At 37.4% G+C, this 17,611-nt stretch overlaps 1 long non-coding RNA gene across 1 annotated transcript in view; it reads right to left on the bottom strand.

The window, feature by feature from the left end:
- Positions 1 to 1,577: 1,577 nt before the first annotated feature.
- LOC137617053 (uncharacterized) overlaps positions 1,578 to 17,611 on the bottom strand; it is a 31,286-nt gene continuing 15,252 nt past the window's right edge. The window contains exons 2-6 of the long non-coding RNA XR_011039564.1: positions 12,676 to 13,115; positions 11,810 to 11,921; positions 11,018 to 11,229; positions 7,442 to 7,710; positions 1,578 to 1,853 (exon numbers count right to left, since the gene is read on the bottom strand). This is a non-coding gene — a long non-coding RNA (uncharacterized lncRNA). The remainder of the gene's footprint in view (positions 1,854 to 7,441; positions 7,711 to 11,017; positions 11,230 to 11,809; positions 11,922 to 12,675; positions 13,116 to 17,611) is intronic.

Genomic DNA, 17,611 nt, shown 5'->3' with positions numbered 1-17,611 from the left:
AAAAAATTTCCTTTCAGAATGTATTAGGGTTTGAATAATGTTGGAATTATTTATGACTGCAGTACTGTTTTGTGTAATTTTCATGATTTTTCAACATATTTTGTGATTGTAATAAATTATTTGTAACTTTAGACCCTCACTGCTGGTAAAGGGTAGTTTGTTTTTGGTTGAGTACATCGATACCAAGTTTTCATATTTGATCTTAACCTTAGTTTATATAATGTTGGACATTGTAGCTAAAGTTATTGGGATTTAATATTCCTATTGCCCTAATTTCATCTTAATGCTGTTTATCCACCACTACGGATCTTGATTTATTCAAGTAATTTTCTCAATCCATTCCTTGGCAGGTACTTTAATTGATTTTGGAAGTTCCATGATTTTTTCTTTCAAGCCAAATTTAAGCACTCACCCCTCAAGATTAACTTTAATTTTTCTCTCGCCGTGCTTTTAAGATTAATGTGTAATGTAGCCTGTTCCAATTTCGTTGGTATTTGTTTAGCGAGTTAACAATTTTTGGGGGGCTAAGACTGATGGTCATAAAGCCCCGGTCCGGGGAATCTAGAAGAATGAAGTTGACAATTTTAGCATGAATGATTTATATTGCAAGAGGAGGTTGAAGCTTAAAAAGTAATGGTGTGCAGATCTTTTCAGTTTGCTTGGCAGTGATATTAAGGCATTTCACATTTTATCCTTAGTTTTTTTCATAAGGATAGAATTTTATTTTTTTTTTTATCTAGAAAAAGGGCACAGTAAGAGATTATAATTACTTGCCCAAAAATAGTTCAAAACTTGAATGTCTGTAAACTAGGTTAAACATTAAGTGGGGTACTAAGCCCTTTCCTTGAAGTTTTCCATAGTTAATGTCAGAGAATCTATTTTTTAGACCTTGCAAAAATCTTTAAGAAACCAGATTGGAATGACTTTTTATACTTAACCAAATTTTATTTAACACCTTAAAGCAAACTAAATATACCTTATGTTCCAAAGTGTTCAACAGTGAGAAATTGCTCTAATCTAGGAAAATTGGATACAGGGATTTTATGGTTTTAATGTCAATTTTCCTGAAGTTTAAATATTTTCCAGTTGTCCTTAGTCTTGTAAAATTTAAATTTGTTTCCAAATGTGAATATCTATCTAAGCCTGTCAAATGGAACTACTATTGAAGTATCAATTTCCTCCACTTTAATTATGGAATTCTCCCCCTTTTATTGTCTACATGTAAAATGGCTATTTTAACAATGCAAAATTTAAGCAGTTAACAATGCAAAATTTAAGCAGTTATTGTCATAAAAATGAGAAATTTTTTTTATTGAACATTTAGTCCAAGATACCTTAGCAAGTGAGAGGTCAAATATATCTTGTTCATGTACAAGTTGTATTGAATAATGTTAGCAATAATGGTGCTGGTCAATCTCTACAGAGCTAGAGAGCTCTTATAACAAAAATTTCAAGCTATAGCTGTAACTGAGAAACCGGATACCATGTAATTTTATTCAACTACACAATGATGTATGGAAACCAAATAAAACTTTAACTTCACTAAATATTTTTTATTACAAAAAATTACTCTCCATTTTAAACCCACCAGGATTTCTTTCATCTTATTGTCCATATGTACACCCTAAAATTTAGCATCTGAGAAAAGCACTTGTAAAATTAAAAAAATTTAAAATAAGCCTGCCGAGTGAAAGGAGATATTATTTTAACCATGGGAAGAATTGAAATTACTTGCATATCTGGCAACTTGAATTCTTGGTAGCAAAACACGTGACGACACCAAGCCAACAGTCCCTCAAGCATAGTCCTGAAATACGTGACGACACCAAGCCAACAGTCCCTCAAGCATAGTCCTGAAATACCAGTTCTTTATAGTGTGAGAGCTTAATCTTCTCCAATTATATATTATTACACAGTGCCTGAAAGATAGAACAAGTAATGTTGAATTGTTATTGGGTACAAAATTTTTCTAGATAACTACAACTCAAATTTTCTTTTGGCTTAATTTTATAAACTTTAAACAGTGCTACCACAAACATATTATAAAAGGAAAAAACTTTTGTCATTTGCTTTCCAGAAAATGGGTAGCTTGCTAGGTATATAACCTTGCCTACGAGAATAGTCAAATAACGTTGAACAAATCAAAGGAACGAGGGAGAGAGTAAACGTGATGTCGGTGTTATCCTGCTCGGAGCCTGAACACCTAAGGTACTCCGTTTGCCTATGCAGGTATCCACCCACCCCAATGGACAGACAGGAGGAAAAGGATCCCTAGCAGATTGTCCGTCCCACAAGCTCGCACCTATAGGACACCCGGGTGGGTCGCAGTTATCATCGGCCAAACCTGTTGTCTCTCTAGTACGTAGAGGAAACACCATTTCCTCCAGTCTTTCCAAGGTTGAAACTGTATTAGGAATACCTTTCTTCTGGGCAGGATCCAAAACCATCAAGAGAAGCGAGGATGAACTCCTCCTCGTAGTTAGAAGCCCTGGGGGGACGGGGGGGGGGGGGGGGGGGGGGGGGGGGGGGGGGCTGCGCTTTAAACAAAGGTGGGGCAAATGGTTCGGCTTATTTCAGTTAATGTTGACCGATAATCGTCCATTTAGGCATCTCAACTCTGGAGTCTGGCCTGACCCCAGGGGGTTGGGTTTATTGTGTTTTTTGTCTACACTTTTGATGAGGAATAACTAGAATTATTTTCCAGTCTCTCCCACTCATGGTGTCGCCCGATGTTCACAATTTTTGGGGTCTTTATATTTCTGGTATCTAGACAACCGTTGAAGAGGAAAAGGTACAGATGCCAAAGGAGCCTGTCTGGAAACAGAGCTCTTTAGTCTCGGATCAGACATGTGAAGTTTCCTGCATAGTCTGATCCTTCGAGAGGTATTTGAAGTACCTCTAACCAACTGGTGGTGATTGGCCAGGCGCCGGAAACCACTTGATGTAACTGCCTTCACCAAATCGTGGCACCGTGGTGTATCATTAATAAACTAACGAACACCCTCAGAACACTGCAGGAGTGATCGTTCTTAGGAGCTTGAAAGGGATGATCCGAGTTGGCCAAATATAACCAATCATTCTGTCATATTAATGAACTATTGTTACCGACGGGGGGAACAAGTGTGCATAACCAAATGGTGTAAATGCGCAGGAGAGCTATTGCAAACAAGCTGCTTGCACAGGACCATTATTGCGAACTGCTTTACTGGAGCGAACAGGTGTACGCAGACTAGCTACTGCAGTAGCTAATCCATGGTGCGCAGCGAACAGGTGTTAGTAGCGGTAGCATAACTTTGACCATGATGTAAGCTGCCCAAGCAGAGCACGCACGTACTGCCGAAACAGAGAATCGAAGGGCTTGCATGTAAGTTCTATGAGACTTGTTGCGAAACAAGTCATCAGCAGCCACTGTCTGGGCCTCTCTGGGCTTAAATACTGATCATATGTATAAATTGCTCAGTCTCTGGATCCATTGTCTTCACTGCTTGGGCAATGTCCCTTGTCTCGGCCATTCACGAGCAACCTCAAAACATTAAAACCTTTAGAGGAGATTGAACTTTGTTACTACACTGGGCCCTAGGCCGTCGACACCTGCTCCCATGTGTCGACAGCATTTGATTTTCATTCATGGCCTTCTCACATCCCTTATGCCTACTGCACATCTACTGAAATTCATTTGGCATATCATTGCTAAGGTTATTAAGGATTTGGCCCTTAGCTGTACCTCTTGCCAAACCTCAAAAGAACATCACTCGGCACACTGATTGAGGGGTAGTAGGCACCTTTCCTCAACCTAAGCTTTACCCACATTCACGTCAATAGCGTAGGTCCCCTACCCACATAACAAGGACGTGAGGAGGTGGGGCTGATTTGGAGAACGAGGTAGGAGGGGGTGGGTTGGAGAGGTGTCGAGGAGTACGAATCCGTGTTGACTAACCGTTGGTCCGCTACATCAACCAGGATGTGAAAATGTGAGAGGAAATTGCCCACAAGACAAAGCTACATGTGGAAAGGCATGAAACACTCACCAATGTTCCCGAAGAAGCTTGACCAGCAGTATTAAGCGCTCCAGCATTAGGGAATCGCAAGAGAGATCCTTTGTCCACACACGGAAGGAAAAGCAACTTTTCCTCAAGAGGAAAGAAACCACAACTGCAGGGCATAAAGGTCCCTAGCTAGGCAAGTTCTGTTGTCGTGTCCTACAGACACGACGACGAGGGACAAAAAAGGCTGAACACAATCACCGAACCACCTTATTGTCATACTCTGAAGGGCTAGAAAGAGGCATGGAACGAGTCTAGCACTTTAACAGAAACCTTATGGTACAACTACTCAGGAGAGGAAAGTCTCATTTGCAAATGATAGAAGTGCTCTCACCTCTGAAGAAGCATGTGTGTGTGTTGTAGTACTAAGCAGACCCTCTAAAGCTTGTTGAGCATACTCAAGCTTTAGGAATGCGTCGTAATCTGCTAGCTGACGAGAATGACCAACTCAAACTCAGGGTTAGCTGCATTTCAAGGCCTTTCCCGACAGGAAACTCCGAGGCATACTAGTTTAGACTTGCTCTTGCTCATATGCTCAAGAGACATGAACAAAGGGTGAGTGAGCAGGGTGCAGAAGTGGTTACATAGATAAGGGCACTAGAATCAGGCATGCACCTGAATCATCTCCAACAGCCATTCCTTTGAAGGGGGATCCAAAATCCCTAAGGAGACCAGAGTTGATGAACATCGTCAACAGACAGAAATTCCCCTTTGGCAGAGGGTGGCACCGCTTCACTATGGGAAGCCCAAGGTTATTCAGGGTCAAACAACGATCGCTCTTACCCGACTGCCCTCCAGAGGAAAGCCAGCGATCACTCACCATGGAGGGCTCAAGGGCTCGAGCCAACAGAAGAGGAAGTTGGGGTTTTCTCACCCTTGAGTAAGACCCTGAAGGAGAAGAATCTCTAACACTTTCCTCTGCCACCTTCCAAATCTCAGCCACTGGGAGGATGACCACTCCCAACACTCATTTACAAGGCAAGTCCTGCTTACAAGTGATTTCTGCAAGCAAGACAAAGGGAATGGGGATTGCTGTCAAGGGCGGACACGAAGGTGCCGCATTGGCGACCTTCATGACCAGGACAATTGTGCATGACAAGATGCACAAAAAACCAAGCACATCTGAAAGGAGAAAGCAAAAATAAATGCCAATTTGTTAACAGTAGAGAAAGATACTGTCTGCACATCACCTAGCCAAATGCAAAAAGTGCCTGTATGGCAAAGGTGTGTGTGAGAGTGGAGTAGGCAATACTAACCCAAACCACTGCTACCTAGCGGTGGGTAGTTATACCTTGCTAAAAGTTTTATGACTAGTTTCCAGCTTCGCTGAAAGTATACTCCCTATAAAAAGCGAAAAGGTTTAACCAAGTGTCAGAACAAAGGTCAACTGGCAATTTTGATGTACCCAATACAAAATAATTAGTAAAAAATTAGTCAAGTAATCTTTAAATTAAGTAAAACAATCCAAACCATTGCCAAATCTTCAAAAGATCTTTCCTCTCAAAAAGCAGTATGTCATTTCTAGCCCACTCTTCCTTACAATATCTGTTACAAATGACCAAATGATTATTAGACTAAGATTTTCAATTCACACCAGTTCCATAAATTCTATTTCATTCACATCTGCATACTATCAGGATTGCCCTTATATACGACAATGAAAAGAAGAATGTTTTGGAATAGTTGAATTCCACCAAAAAGGAGATTTCAAAAAGAGAAATGGAAGGGAGGGAGGGAATAATTTAATTAAGAAAGTTTAGAGAACTATAAAGATTGTAGCCAAACCTGACCAGTCAGCATCAGCTAACATAATCTATAAAATCCTTTTTCAAATACTTCAACTACAATTTTGGAGACAATAAGTATGATCAAAAGAATTGGCTTTTTTGTAAACCTATCCAGATCATTTATACACAAACCAATCTCTCTTGCTATCCTAATCTCTTGGCAACTTCAATTAACACAAGCATACAAAACTTCTGACAGTGAGATCATGGATCAACCTTGTTTGAGATCTTACTCCTAATCTCTTTCTCCTGTCTGAACTTTTATCATCTTCCACAGAAATGTCTAGAAATGAAGGAAAAGAAAAGGGTTCTGAGGTAACATCTATATGTCCCACTGACCTAGGGTTATGTAAATATGCTGAGTTCCCCCGTAAAATCCACCTGTTATATTTGTGAGAACCAGCCCTCTTATCAAATCAAGTTGGTTGACAATCTTTAACATGGGAACACACAGTTTTTGTCTTACAGATTCAAGAAGTCAAATATGAAAACTAGAACCTGAATTATAGATTTTACTTTCCTCTGATAACACAACACTTGTAGATTTAGACCATTTGTACCTGAGCAATGTTAGTGAAAGCATTTTTTATATCATAGATGTCTTTATCAGTATGTCAAAACAGGTCTTTTAGATAACAGACTAGATAAATTCCCATTGGAAAGATGAATTATATCAAGGTTTTGATGTTCTGCACTGAAATGAAGTTGATGAAACTAACTCTACAACGGGAAAGATCAATCAGGTCTGTTTGAAAAATGACCAGATATCAATTTTGTTGAGACCAACACAGTGATGAAAATTAATGTTGGCAAAAAAAGATTTTCATACCATTTCAAGAGTGAAACATGGAATCAATCTTCCAAGAAAATGAAATTTACAAGAACCCTACCAATATTCAAAGAAAAAGTGCATCCCAAATTTTAGTCAAAATATAATTGCGTCTTGACAGACTTATAATGGCGTGTCAATACAAAAATTACCAATACAAATTTTTACTCAAAATATTTTAAAGTTCTAATAACGAGACATTTTTTGGATGATCTCTTAACATATGAGTAAGATTCTGCAAGTCATATATTTACTGCCATTTGTAGAAAAGAAAGGATAACCTAAAACAGATTCTACAAAATTATCTTTCTTCCTATATTAGGGTCTAAAACCAGCATTATCGCTATGTAAAACCTAAGTACTATTGATCAATTCAAATAGTTACAAAACTTAGCTCAATTAGGATTATTTAATCTAATATAAGTCAATCCAAGTCTTGAAATCTTCGTCTAGTTCTAAAACAGAGAATCGAATAATAATAATAGGACAGTAATTAAGAGTGGCTATAGCAAAAAATACAGGCACATGTCAAGGCTTGGATATCAAAGAAGAATGGAGTAATCAATCATCAACCACTCAGTCAGTTAGAAAGGTAGGATATTCTAGTACCAGGGCTTAAGCAGTCAGGTAACATCAAGTAGACTAATATGAACAAAAAAGCATTTAAAAACCATAAAAATTCTCTACCATACATTCCACACACAAATCTATCAACAAATTCAGATAAGTAATTTTTTAAAAACAAAATTCTACATTTATACAAATCAATTTTTTAGTCTTACCTCAATTCCCTGGGACAAAACAAGCTAGGATTTGAATAACTCTTGAAAGTAGAGCAGCAAACATGATACGTAGGAACTGACTGCCATACAAATGACTATTTGTCCAGTCAAGTTCGAAGATACTGGAGATGTGTTGAAGCTAACAATCCAGATGTGACCCACAAACATGAACAGTTTTTCAAGCTGAAGATAAGGTAGTCTAGCAGCACATACACCACATAGAAGAACTTTTGGTAAAGTCTTGAAATGAAGTTGTGAGATTAGTGAGGCTGGAAAGAGAGAACTCTGTATGAGACTGGTGGGTTTTTAGGAAAGAAAAAATACAAAATCTACATTGGTTTTACCATAATCCCATTTATCACAGTACACATTTGCTGAAATCACAATTCAGAAGGGGATAACCCACATTGTCAAATATTCCCAGAGCAATTGCTTTCATAACTTTAAGGGGGGTTGACCAAAGTCAATATGAACCCCATGATACAAGGTGTTTTTCCTTATCAGAACACTTCGAATAAAAAGGCTTTTTCATGGGGCATTAAACACAACTGAACAAAGTAATTAGAGGAAAAATTCAACACCACTAATCAAGGATTGACAACAGAAATACAGGAAAGCAGATGAGGCTGACAAGCCATTAAATCAGGGAGTGCCTAGGGTGTAAGAATCACTCATACAATTATTAATGAAATCTCCACGGGGGCAAAAAAAGAAGCCTATATCCATCACAATTATTAATGAAATCTCCACGGGGGCAAAAAAGAAACATATATCCATCACAAAGAGATGGATCTGTTAAAACGACAGAAGCTGAAGAAGGATAACATTGAATGGAAACACTTTAGTGAGGATATGAATAGGAAATACAAAAGGAATAATTCGATTGATATACCTGCTCATGAACACCTTGATGTGCGTCATGAATGAATTCAGTGTGTTTGAAGTCAAAGCTATAATTAAAAAAACTCAGGAGATGGAAAGGCTCTCGTTACAATGGAATAACTGCAGAGATGATACTGGCCTGAAAATGAAGACCCCCCCCCCCCCCCCCCCCCCCCCCCCCCCCCCCCCCCCCCCCCCGGAAACTTACGATATTATTATGTAGATTGTGGCATGAAGAGGCAAAACCTGATGAATGGGAGTTAGTGTAGGTGAAATGGCAAAGAAAAGAGACCCGACTGATTGCAATAATTACAGAGGCATAACACTTACGTCAGTTATCATGAAAATATAAGAGATTTTGACGGAGGAAAAATCTATTTTTGGGTGGGATAGCCAATATCTATGGTTATCTTAGGATACGTCCCTGATTATACACGGTATCTACGGATAGTCGTTCCAGGGTTGGAACCCCGTGATACCAGACGGTAATTCTCTTGTAATATCACTCGTAGAAATATTATACAGTAGGAAGCAGCCGAAGGGAACTTCCATCAAGACGGACATGGCTCGAGCCCAAAAAATATGCTTATTCTAAAGGACACTCGAGAGAAAGATTAATGCAAAGCTGAGAGATGAATAGGCAGGATTTAGAAAAGGTAGAAGTGGAATATAGAAATCCACTTTTGATGGCATTTGTGGACTATGAAAAGCCTTTGATAATGTGCAATGGTCAATTTTGTGGAGAATCCTTCTTTACCATGGAATTCCTCTTAAATATGTAAATTTGATTAAGTCTATTCATGAACATAGCAAACGCAATGTTACTGATACTGGAGTTCTACAAATAAATTTCCAGAAACGCAATGTTACTGATACTGGAGTTCTACAAATAAATTTCCAGTGAACAGCAGAGTATTCCAGGGGAAGGTGTTGTCCAAGAATTCCAGAGGAATGTGTTGTCACTTATGTCGTTTACTGTATACTCATGGGTTTTTGTAATGTGTAGAACAGTTGGAAATAGTGAAGAAGGATTGGACTGGATTGGTAATAAGAAAATAGCAGACCTAGAGTATGCTGATGATACTGTCCTTATTAGCACAACACCACAGGATTTGCAATACTTGCTTACCACAATGTATGAAATATAACTAAGAGGTTGGGCTCAAGATAAATAGAAGACAGATGATGAGATAGAAAATGCAATGGAAGATGGAAATATTGGAAGAGAAAAGATTAATGAGGTGGAATCATTCAAGTATTTAGGAACTATGATCTCCAATAGTCTTTAAAATTATATTTTAATGAAAGATTGAAAAAATCAAACCAGACAAAGGCTAGGTTAAGTAAAATTTGGAAATCATATCATCTGATATTACATATAAATATCAATGAGTATATATATCAATTTAGTGAGACAAGTGTTACTATATGGACATGATTCATGGTATGACAAGTCATGATATGACAATGAAATAATCCCCAACAGATTCATCAGATTTGAGAACAAAGCAATCAGAAGGATATTGGGATTTAAATGGCAGGACAGGATTATAAATGAAATTATAAGAGATTACTCAAGTACCACATGTTGATGAGATAATGAGGAGGGGTAGATGGAGGATGGTTTGGGCATGCTCTTCGCACTCTCCAAGAGAGATTAGTTTACCAAACGTTCAGTTGGGGCTCCACAAGGCACTATAAGAGTTGGAAGACCCAAGCCCCACATGGCTGAGGACTATGAAGCATGGGCACTATAAGAGGAAGACCCAGGCCCACATGGCTGATGAATATGAAGCATGAAATAGGAGACAATGAATGGAGAAGTATTGAATTAAAGATCAAGATAGAGACGACAGGCAAAATCTAACAGAGGTCCTTTGCGTCAATAGGCGTAGGAGAAAATTATGAATGGAAAGTCCCAGCACAGCAGTAGTTCACCCTATGCATTGGCAGCCCAAAACAAAAGTGGCTTAACTATGTTATGCTAGTGGATGGGACAATTCTCGCTGGTTGTTAACTAACTACCTTGCTATGTTTCTACAGCCATTCAAACTAGCATGATTAACCATTTCTTGTATAAAAGGGCAAAGGTTGATATTCATGTAAGAAAAAAGCTATTTCAGAAGGCTGCTATGGGGTAAAATGTCTTAACTCTTATTAGGCAATAAAACTAGTACCAGTGCAACTAAAAACTACCCTAACTTTAACCTTAAGAGAAATTGAATAAAAAGGCTATATAAATTAAAAAAAGAATCCCTAACTATGCAATTAATCACAAAATCACAGTGAATAGATATCTCTTTAATAGGTTTCTTGTGACCCTAAAATGCCTGTTTTAAAATATATCTGAGATAGATGACAAATACTATCATAGCTATAACTTGTGCACAGCTTGAAGATTTTGGGGGAATTCCAATAGAAATGCCAAGTTCCAGAAGGAAATTCAACTGGAATTTTTTTTCTACAGAAATTTCAATACTCCTCACTGAACTTACTATCAATAAAATATAAAAAGACACTTAGTTTAAGACTAAGATAAGACTATCTTTCAACTGTATGTGATACTTGGCTATCATCTAACATACAAAGCTTTCTTCCAACCAAACCTTTTTTAGTTTCCTTCTAATCTTTCTTGTCTTATGTAACCACAATCTAATAATCACTGGTCTTGGAAAGAATTTTTTTTATAATTACCCTTTTGTGAGGTCACTTGATGATGTCAGAATTGGTATTAGACCCAGAGGAACAGACTTCATCTCTTCAGGACCACAGCTTCACATTCAGTTTCTTCTACAACTTAATGAAATATCCAGATAGTCAACACAGCCATAGTCAAAGTATCATTTGTATAAAGTGGATCAACATTCCCAGTTGTGTAATTTATAGAGCTTCCAAGGAACACAAATCTGCAAAAAGACGTAAAATTTAAAAGTAGCTTTAAAAGTCACTACAGCTTCACATTTTCACATTACACTATAAAATTCTAATATTTTAGGCTGTTTACATTTGATGTTAGATATATCCCTTACAAATGAAATGAAAATAAATCACTTAATCACCCAAATATATTATCAAATATGTCAGCCAACAGACAATTATGTCACAGTATCATATTTACAATACCAATAGTTTCAAAAGAAACCCTAATTTTTTTTAAGAAAGGTGTAATAAGTATAAAGCAAGTTTAAAAGCCCAATTCAATACTATTCTGTCCTAAAATCCTATCATAAACAAAAAGCACTTGAATTTTTTTCAACACACATTTCAGTTTTATCTTGCTAGCAGAAATAGCTTTCAAAATCCCCTAATGGACATATAGTATAGCATGCCTAGGACAAAGAAAGACTAACACCTTTCAATCTTATGTCTTGTTCTTGCCTTTGACTTAACACCCGCTAACCTTACCTAAAGATTCCTCCCTAGGTTCAATCATGCATGTAATGTCAATCTAATAAACTCAATTCTTCCAACACATTTTCATTATACCTTCTTTGAAACTACTAATGATGTCAGATACTGAGAGGAGACACTCTACTCCAGGCCGAGCTTACTAAATTGGTTCTTCCTCTTCGGGCCCACAACAACTTTATTCATTTTTCTGGAAAAGAGGGAAATTTATGGAGTAGCTTCGTCCTGTGGATTTACAGTCATTACATGAAGCCTAGCGAATATATACAGGATACATGACCAAGTAATAAAAAAATGGTGACTTAGTAAGTTGTAATCAAACAATGGTGACTTGGTAAGTTAACAAACAATTGCATCTTCACATTACAGAATTAAAATTTTTTTTCTCTGACTGTTTTATATACCAATCTCCCTTAATAAAATTTTTAAAACTTCATAAGATTCTTAATCAAAACAGTTAATTGAGCTAAAAACACTGTTCTCCAAGTTATCTCTACTTAAAGACTGGGTAAAAAAACCAACTCGTTCAAAACCTCACACAGTCTACATAGACTAGATTGATTAATTGATTTGAGGTTTTCTGGCATCCTGACATCGAACGTCATTGACACCGACTACACAGACTAGTTCTAAATCAACACAGGCTTAATATATCATGTAACCTGAAAACAAATAAAAAATAAAGTTATTAGAAATTTTATCCTCTCATTGAAATAACTTCAAAAAATATAGAAAAAATACAGTAATCTCGAGACAAAGGCAGACTACTGTGTAATCTTTCAAATGAGAACATTGCCTGGATCCCACACTAAACTAAATTTACTAAAATGCTGCCTCTGCTAGATTCTTTACCTTTCACAACAACAATCTTAAAATTTCCTATAACAAATGTAACCATAAACTAAAAGAAATAATTCTTTATAACCAAAATGTCCTCTTCTTACCTTTTTCTTAAGTCCCTGAAAAACTCTTGTCAAATAGCAAGATTGCTATTTCCAATCAGAGCATCCACATCATCCAATCAGAGCATCCACATCAGAAGTATATTTCTGTTTCTTTCTAGTTGGCAATCAAACATTACCTGACTTTGCAAATCAATATACTTGCTCTGATTTTCGTATCATTTGAGACCAGTACAGATCCATGAACACTGGTTCAAACTCTTCAGATCCATATCTGCCCTTTCATTGATATGTATTTAGGAAGCAAAGTGTCCCGATTATCAACATCACAGCAGTGCATCCTACACAGCATCCACAGGACACAAATGGGGTTGAATGCACAACTGGTTTGTTTTTAAAGCACCCATAGAATTACCTCTCATTATCACAGAATTACAAAAAAATTTCTTGCCAACATCTGCTGTTACGTCCATCACTCAAAACTGAAATTGAAAATAAATTATAAGTCAATCTAACTAGAAACTTGGTTAAAATTTCTTTCAATCCTAAAATAGATAATTATTTTACTTGGCTTACCATACAACTACATATTCAAGGTTGGTGAGTGCTTGATTGCTTTCGCTCTGAATATTGGGTTTAAAGCATTCAGCTTCTTTAAAAGCCTACAAATTTCCCAGAAAGCCTGATCCAAATAAAAGGGATTTTGACGAAGGAAAAATCTATTTCTGGGGAGAGACCTGTGGCGCCCGGTGAAAAGTCCTTCTTGTATATCTTTTCTGATAAAACCTTCAAATTATACCAGAGAAAGATAAAAGCATGGAATGCTGAGGTTACAACCCTCGCGCGAGCACCTTTAGGGTGTCGTGTATAAAGCAAAGGCGCGTGAAATCCACTATTCACAGGTTGTCTTCCATTTAGTTAATTCCTTCGTCAAAGGGATGGGCCGATACAAAGGCCCTAGACACACCCCCATCGCCGCACCACCCACGCCACATAAATATATACATAAATATATGTATCATTCTATACCCAGGTAAAAAATGAGAAATCAAAACATGCTTATCAATAAAAGTTTCAGCATTGCTCATCAAACTAATATAAAACCAATTAGTGTAAAAGACATACTGCGCAACTAGATGGGCACTCAGTTGAGTGGAGACCTCCACCACGGCAGCTTATTTCACGACCTTGACCTAGAACTTTCAAAATTGAATAGCTTCCACGTCTCAACATAATGATTAATCCCTGAAAGCTTCACTATTCTACGAATACAATTGTGGCCAGGAAGTTATTCACACACAAACAAACAAAGAGACAAACAACGGTGGAAACATAACCTACTCCCAACTTCGTTGGCAGAGGTAGTAAGTTAAAGACTATGGTACATCTTTTCTTACAGGAATTTTATTCACCTATATATTTCATGATCCACATTAATCTACGCTTTTTATCACACACCCCACCCCTCCGGGAATAAATTCACAACTTAAGCAACAGGAGATGGAAAGCCCTGGATACTATGGAATAATTGCTGAAATGATACTGGCCAAAAATGAAGCGACTCCAAAAATGCTTACAAGATTATTTTGTAGAATAAGGCGTAAGAGGAAAAACCTGATGAATGAGAGCTAGGAGTGTTGGTGAAAATGCCCCAAAAAAGATCTGACCGATTACAATAATTACGGCAACTTCACACTTACATCAGTTGTCATGTAAATATATAGTATGCTCATTCTAAAGAAACAGACAGAAAGCTTGATGAAAACTTTTGAGAACAACAACCAGGAATTATAAATCCACTTTTGATGGCATTTGCGGACTATGAAAAAGCCTTTGATAGTGTGCATCGGCCCATTATGTGCAGTCTTAAGTTGTTATGGAGTTCCTCTTAAATATGTAAATTTGATTAAGTCTGTTCATGAGCATAGCAAGTGCAAAGTTAATGTTAGTGGAGTCCTATCAAATGAATTTTGAGTGAACAGTGGATTACTCCAAAGGAATGTCTTGGTTATCCTCCTCATGGATTTTGTAATGCATAAAACAGTTGGGGATGGTGGAAAAGGATTGAACTGGATTGGTAACAGAAAATTAGCTGACCTAGAATATGCTGATAACGCTGTCCTTATTAGCAGAACATGACAAGACTTACAAGGCTTGCTTACCAAAATGCATGAAATATCACAAGAGGTTGGGCTCAAAGATAAATAGAAGACAGACAGATGATGAGAACATGATATGCAATAGAAGATGAAATACCCTTGAAAGGAGAAAGGATTAATGAGGTAGAATCATGTAAATATTTAGGAACTATGACCTAATTCAGGATCTATAGAATTTGAGTTTAATTAAAGATTGAAAAAAGATAATCAGGCAATGGCTAGGTTAAGAAAATTTGGAAATTAAATTGCCTGAAATTACATAAAAAACCAGGCTATATATCAGTTTAGTGAGATTGGTGTTACTGTATGGACCCGAGTCATGGTATGACAAGTTAACAATATCAAACAGATTTTGCAGATTTGAGAACAAGGCCTTCATAAGAATAATTGGAGTTAAATTGCAGGACAGGATTAGAAAAGAAACTATGATAAAGATTACTATAGTGCCATATGTGGACGAGATCATGGTGAGGGGATGATGGAGATGGTTTGGGCATGCTCTTCGCACTCCCAAGAGAGGTTAGTTCACCAAACTTTTAGCTGGGCTCCACAAGGTACTAGAAGAGTTTGAAGACCCAGAACTACATGGCTGAGGACTATGAAACATGAAGTGGGAGATGATGAATGGAGAAATATTGACTTAAAAGCTCAAGATAGAGATGACTGGCGAAATCTAACCGAGGCCCTTTGTGTCAATGGGCGTAGGAAGAGATGATGATGATGATGAAGAAGAACGGAAAGATGAATACTATGAAGAACTGCAGTGAAACAGATGAGATCACAGAGAGATATGAATATTGTGATTGGGGACCTCACTGCTAAAGTTGGAAGAAATAATCAAGGTATAGAGAATGTGATGGGTGTTGAAGGGCTTTACAAAGTTACAAATGAAAATAGAGCACTTTTTTAAGGTTTTTGTTCAACAAACAACCTTGTTATTGGAGGTACTCTTTTCCAGGACAAGGAAATCCACAAATGTATATGGACTTCACCATGTGACAATTACAAAAATCAAATAGATCACAGCCATTAATAGAGAGAGGAGGAGGACTGAGAAATGTACGAAGCTATAGAGGTAGCGATATTGGTAGCGATCCCTAAGTCCTCATTGCCACACTGAAATTAAAACTGAAAGCACTCAATAGAAATGAAATAGAATACCTAGGTTCAATACAATTAAGCTTCAAGAAGATGACCACAAAGAAACCTTTGCAATTGAATGTAGGAATCGATTTGCAGTCTTAGACTCTTAAGAGACGAAGAGCAGACAATTAACGAAGAATGATTCGATATTAAGAACATATATCAAGTCAGTTAGTGGTATAATTTTTGGGACATGCAGTTATAAGATGAAGATAAATTGTTGTTGAAAGTTTTTGAGGAAGTAATGAAAATTACAAGGTAGAGCATGCTAAGTATTCCAGTATTGATAGCGAATTCAAAAGAAATATTTAGACAGGAAAGAAGATAAGGTTGGCAATGCTTTAAATTCACAGAGGATTTTTGGAGTAAGAATTGCTCATAGAATCCTTAATTAAATCTCTACTGGTAAAGAAGTGGCCTATACCCATCAAAAGGAGAGATGGATCTGTTACAATAAAAAAAGATGAAGAAATGTAACGTTGAATGGAAAATTTGTTCAGGTCATGAATAGGTGATAAGAAGGGAATAATTTGATTGATATACCTGAAGTTGAGGAAGACCTTGATGTAACCATGAATGAATTCAGTGTTTGAAGTCGAAGCCATCATTAAAAACTCAGGAGATGGAAAGCCCCTGGATACTATAGAATAACTGCCATGGTGATATTGGCAATTCCAAGAATACTTACAAGATTTTGTTGAATGTGGCATGAAGAGGCAAAACCTGATGAATGGGCAGGAAGTGATTTCCCTTACAGAAAGGTTTCTGCCATCTTCCTGAATCTCAGGATCCTGTCGACAGATATAAAAGCTCTGCCTTGAAGTGAATATGTCCATGACCAAGTACCTGATGGATTATCGAGGGACGAGGCTGGACTTCTCTAGGTTCAGTTAGGATCCCTAACTCCTTTCAAAAGTCTAGGAGGAGATCCCTGTGCCTTATCAGTAGAGCTGAAACTGGCAGGAGAAGCCAGTCATCTAGGTACCTCAAAAGCCTGATACCCATGAGCCCAGGCTGAGAAAATGGAAAGGATTCTGGTAAAAACATGATGGGTTGTTGAGAGGCCGAAGCTTAGCACCCTGAACTGAAAGATTCATTCAACAAGGCTGCCTCTATATGAGGGGAAATGGCAGGCTTATCTCCAAGGTTCTGGAAACAGGAATGCAGGGAGACTTTTGGTACTCTATTTGGAGAAACTTCCACAAGCGAAAAGTCATTCTGTGGATAACCAGCCATATGAGGTTAACCACTCAAAACACAAAAACACTCATGGAAGGTGAGGGAGATCTATGCATAATAGAATAATCAGGAACTGAGGGTACTGAGATCAGATCTGGCTCAGTGAGCACAGTGACTATGGCCAAATGATCCATCATAAGTATCGACTCAGGATCAAAATGAATATTATTATTATTATTATTATTATTATTATTACTAGCCAAGCTACAACCCTAATTGGAAAAGCAAGATGCTATAAGCCAAAGGGCTCCAATAGGGAAAAATAGCCCAGAGAGGAAAGGATATAGGGAAATAAATAAATGGGAAAAAATTAACAATAAATCATTCTAAAACCAGTAACAACGTCAAAATATGTTATTTTTATTAATAAAATAAATTTTTGAATATACTTACCCGGTGATTATATAAGCTGCAGCTCTGCTGCCCGACAGAAAAAC

Source organism: Palaemon carinicauda, chromosome 23, assembly GCF_036898095.1.
Source record: "Palaemon carinicauda isolate YSFRI2023 chromosome 23, ASM3689809v2, whole genome shotgun sequence".
In the NCBI taxonomy this organism is placed as follows: Eukaryota; Metazoa; Arthropoda; class Malacostraca; order Decapoda; family Palaemonidae; genus Palaemon; species Palaemon carinicauda.
This window is presented reverse-complemented; position numbering and strand designations above follow the sequence as displayed.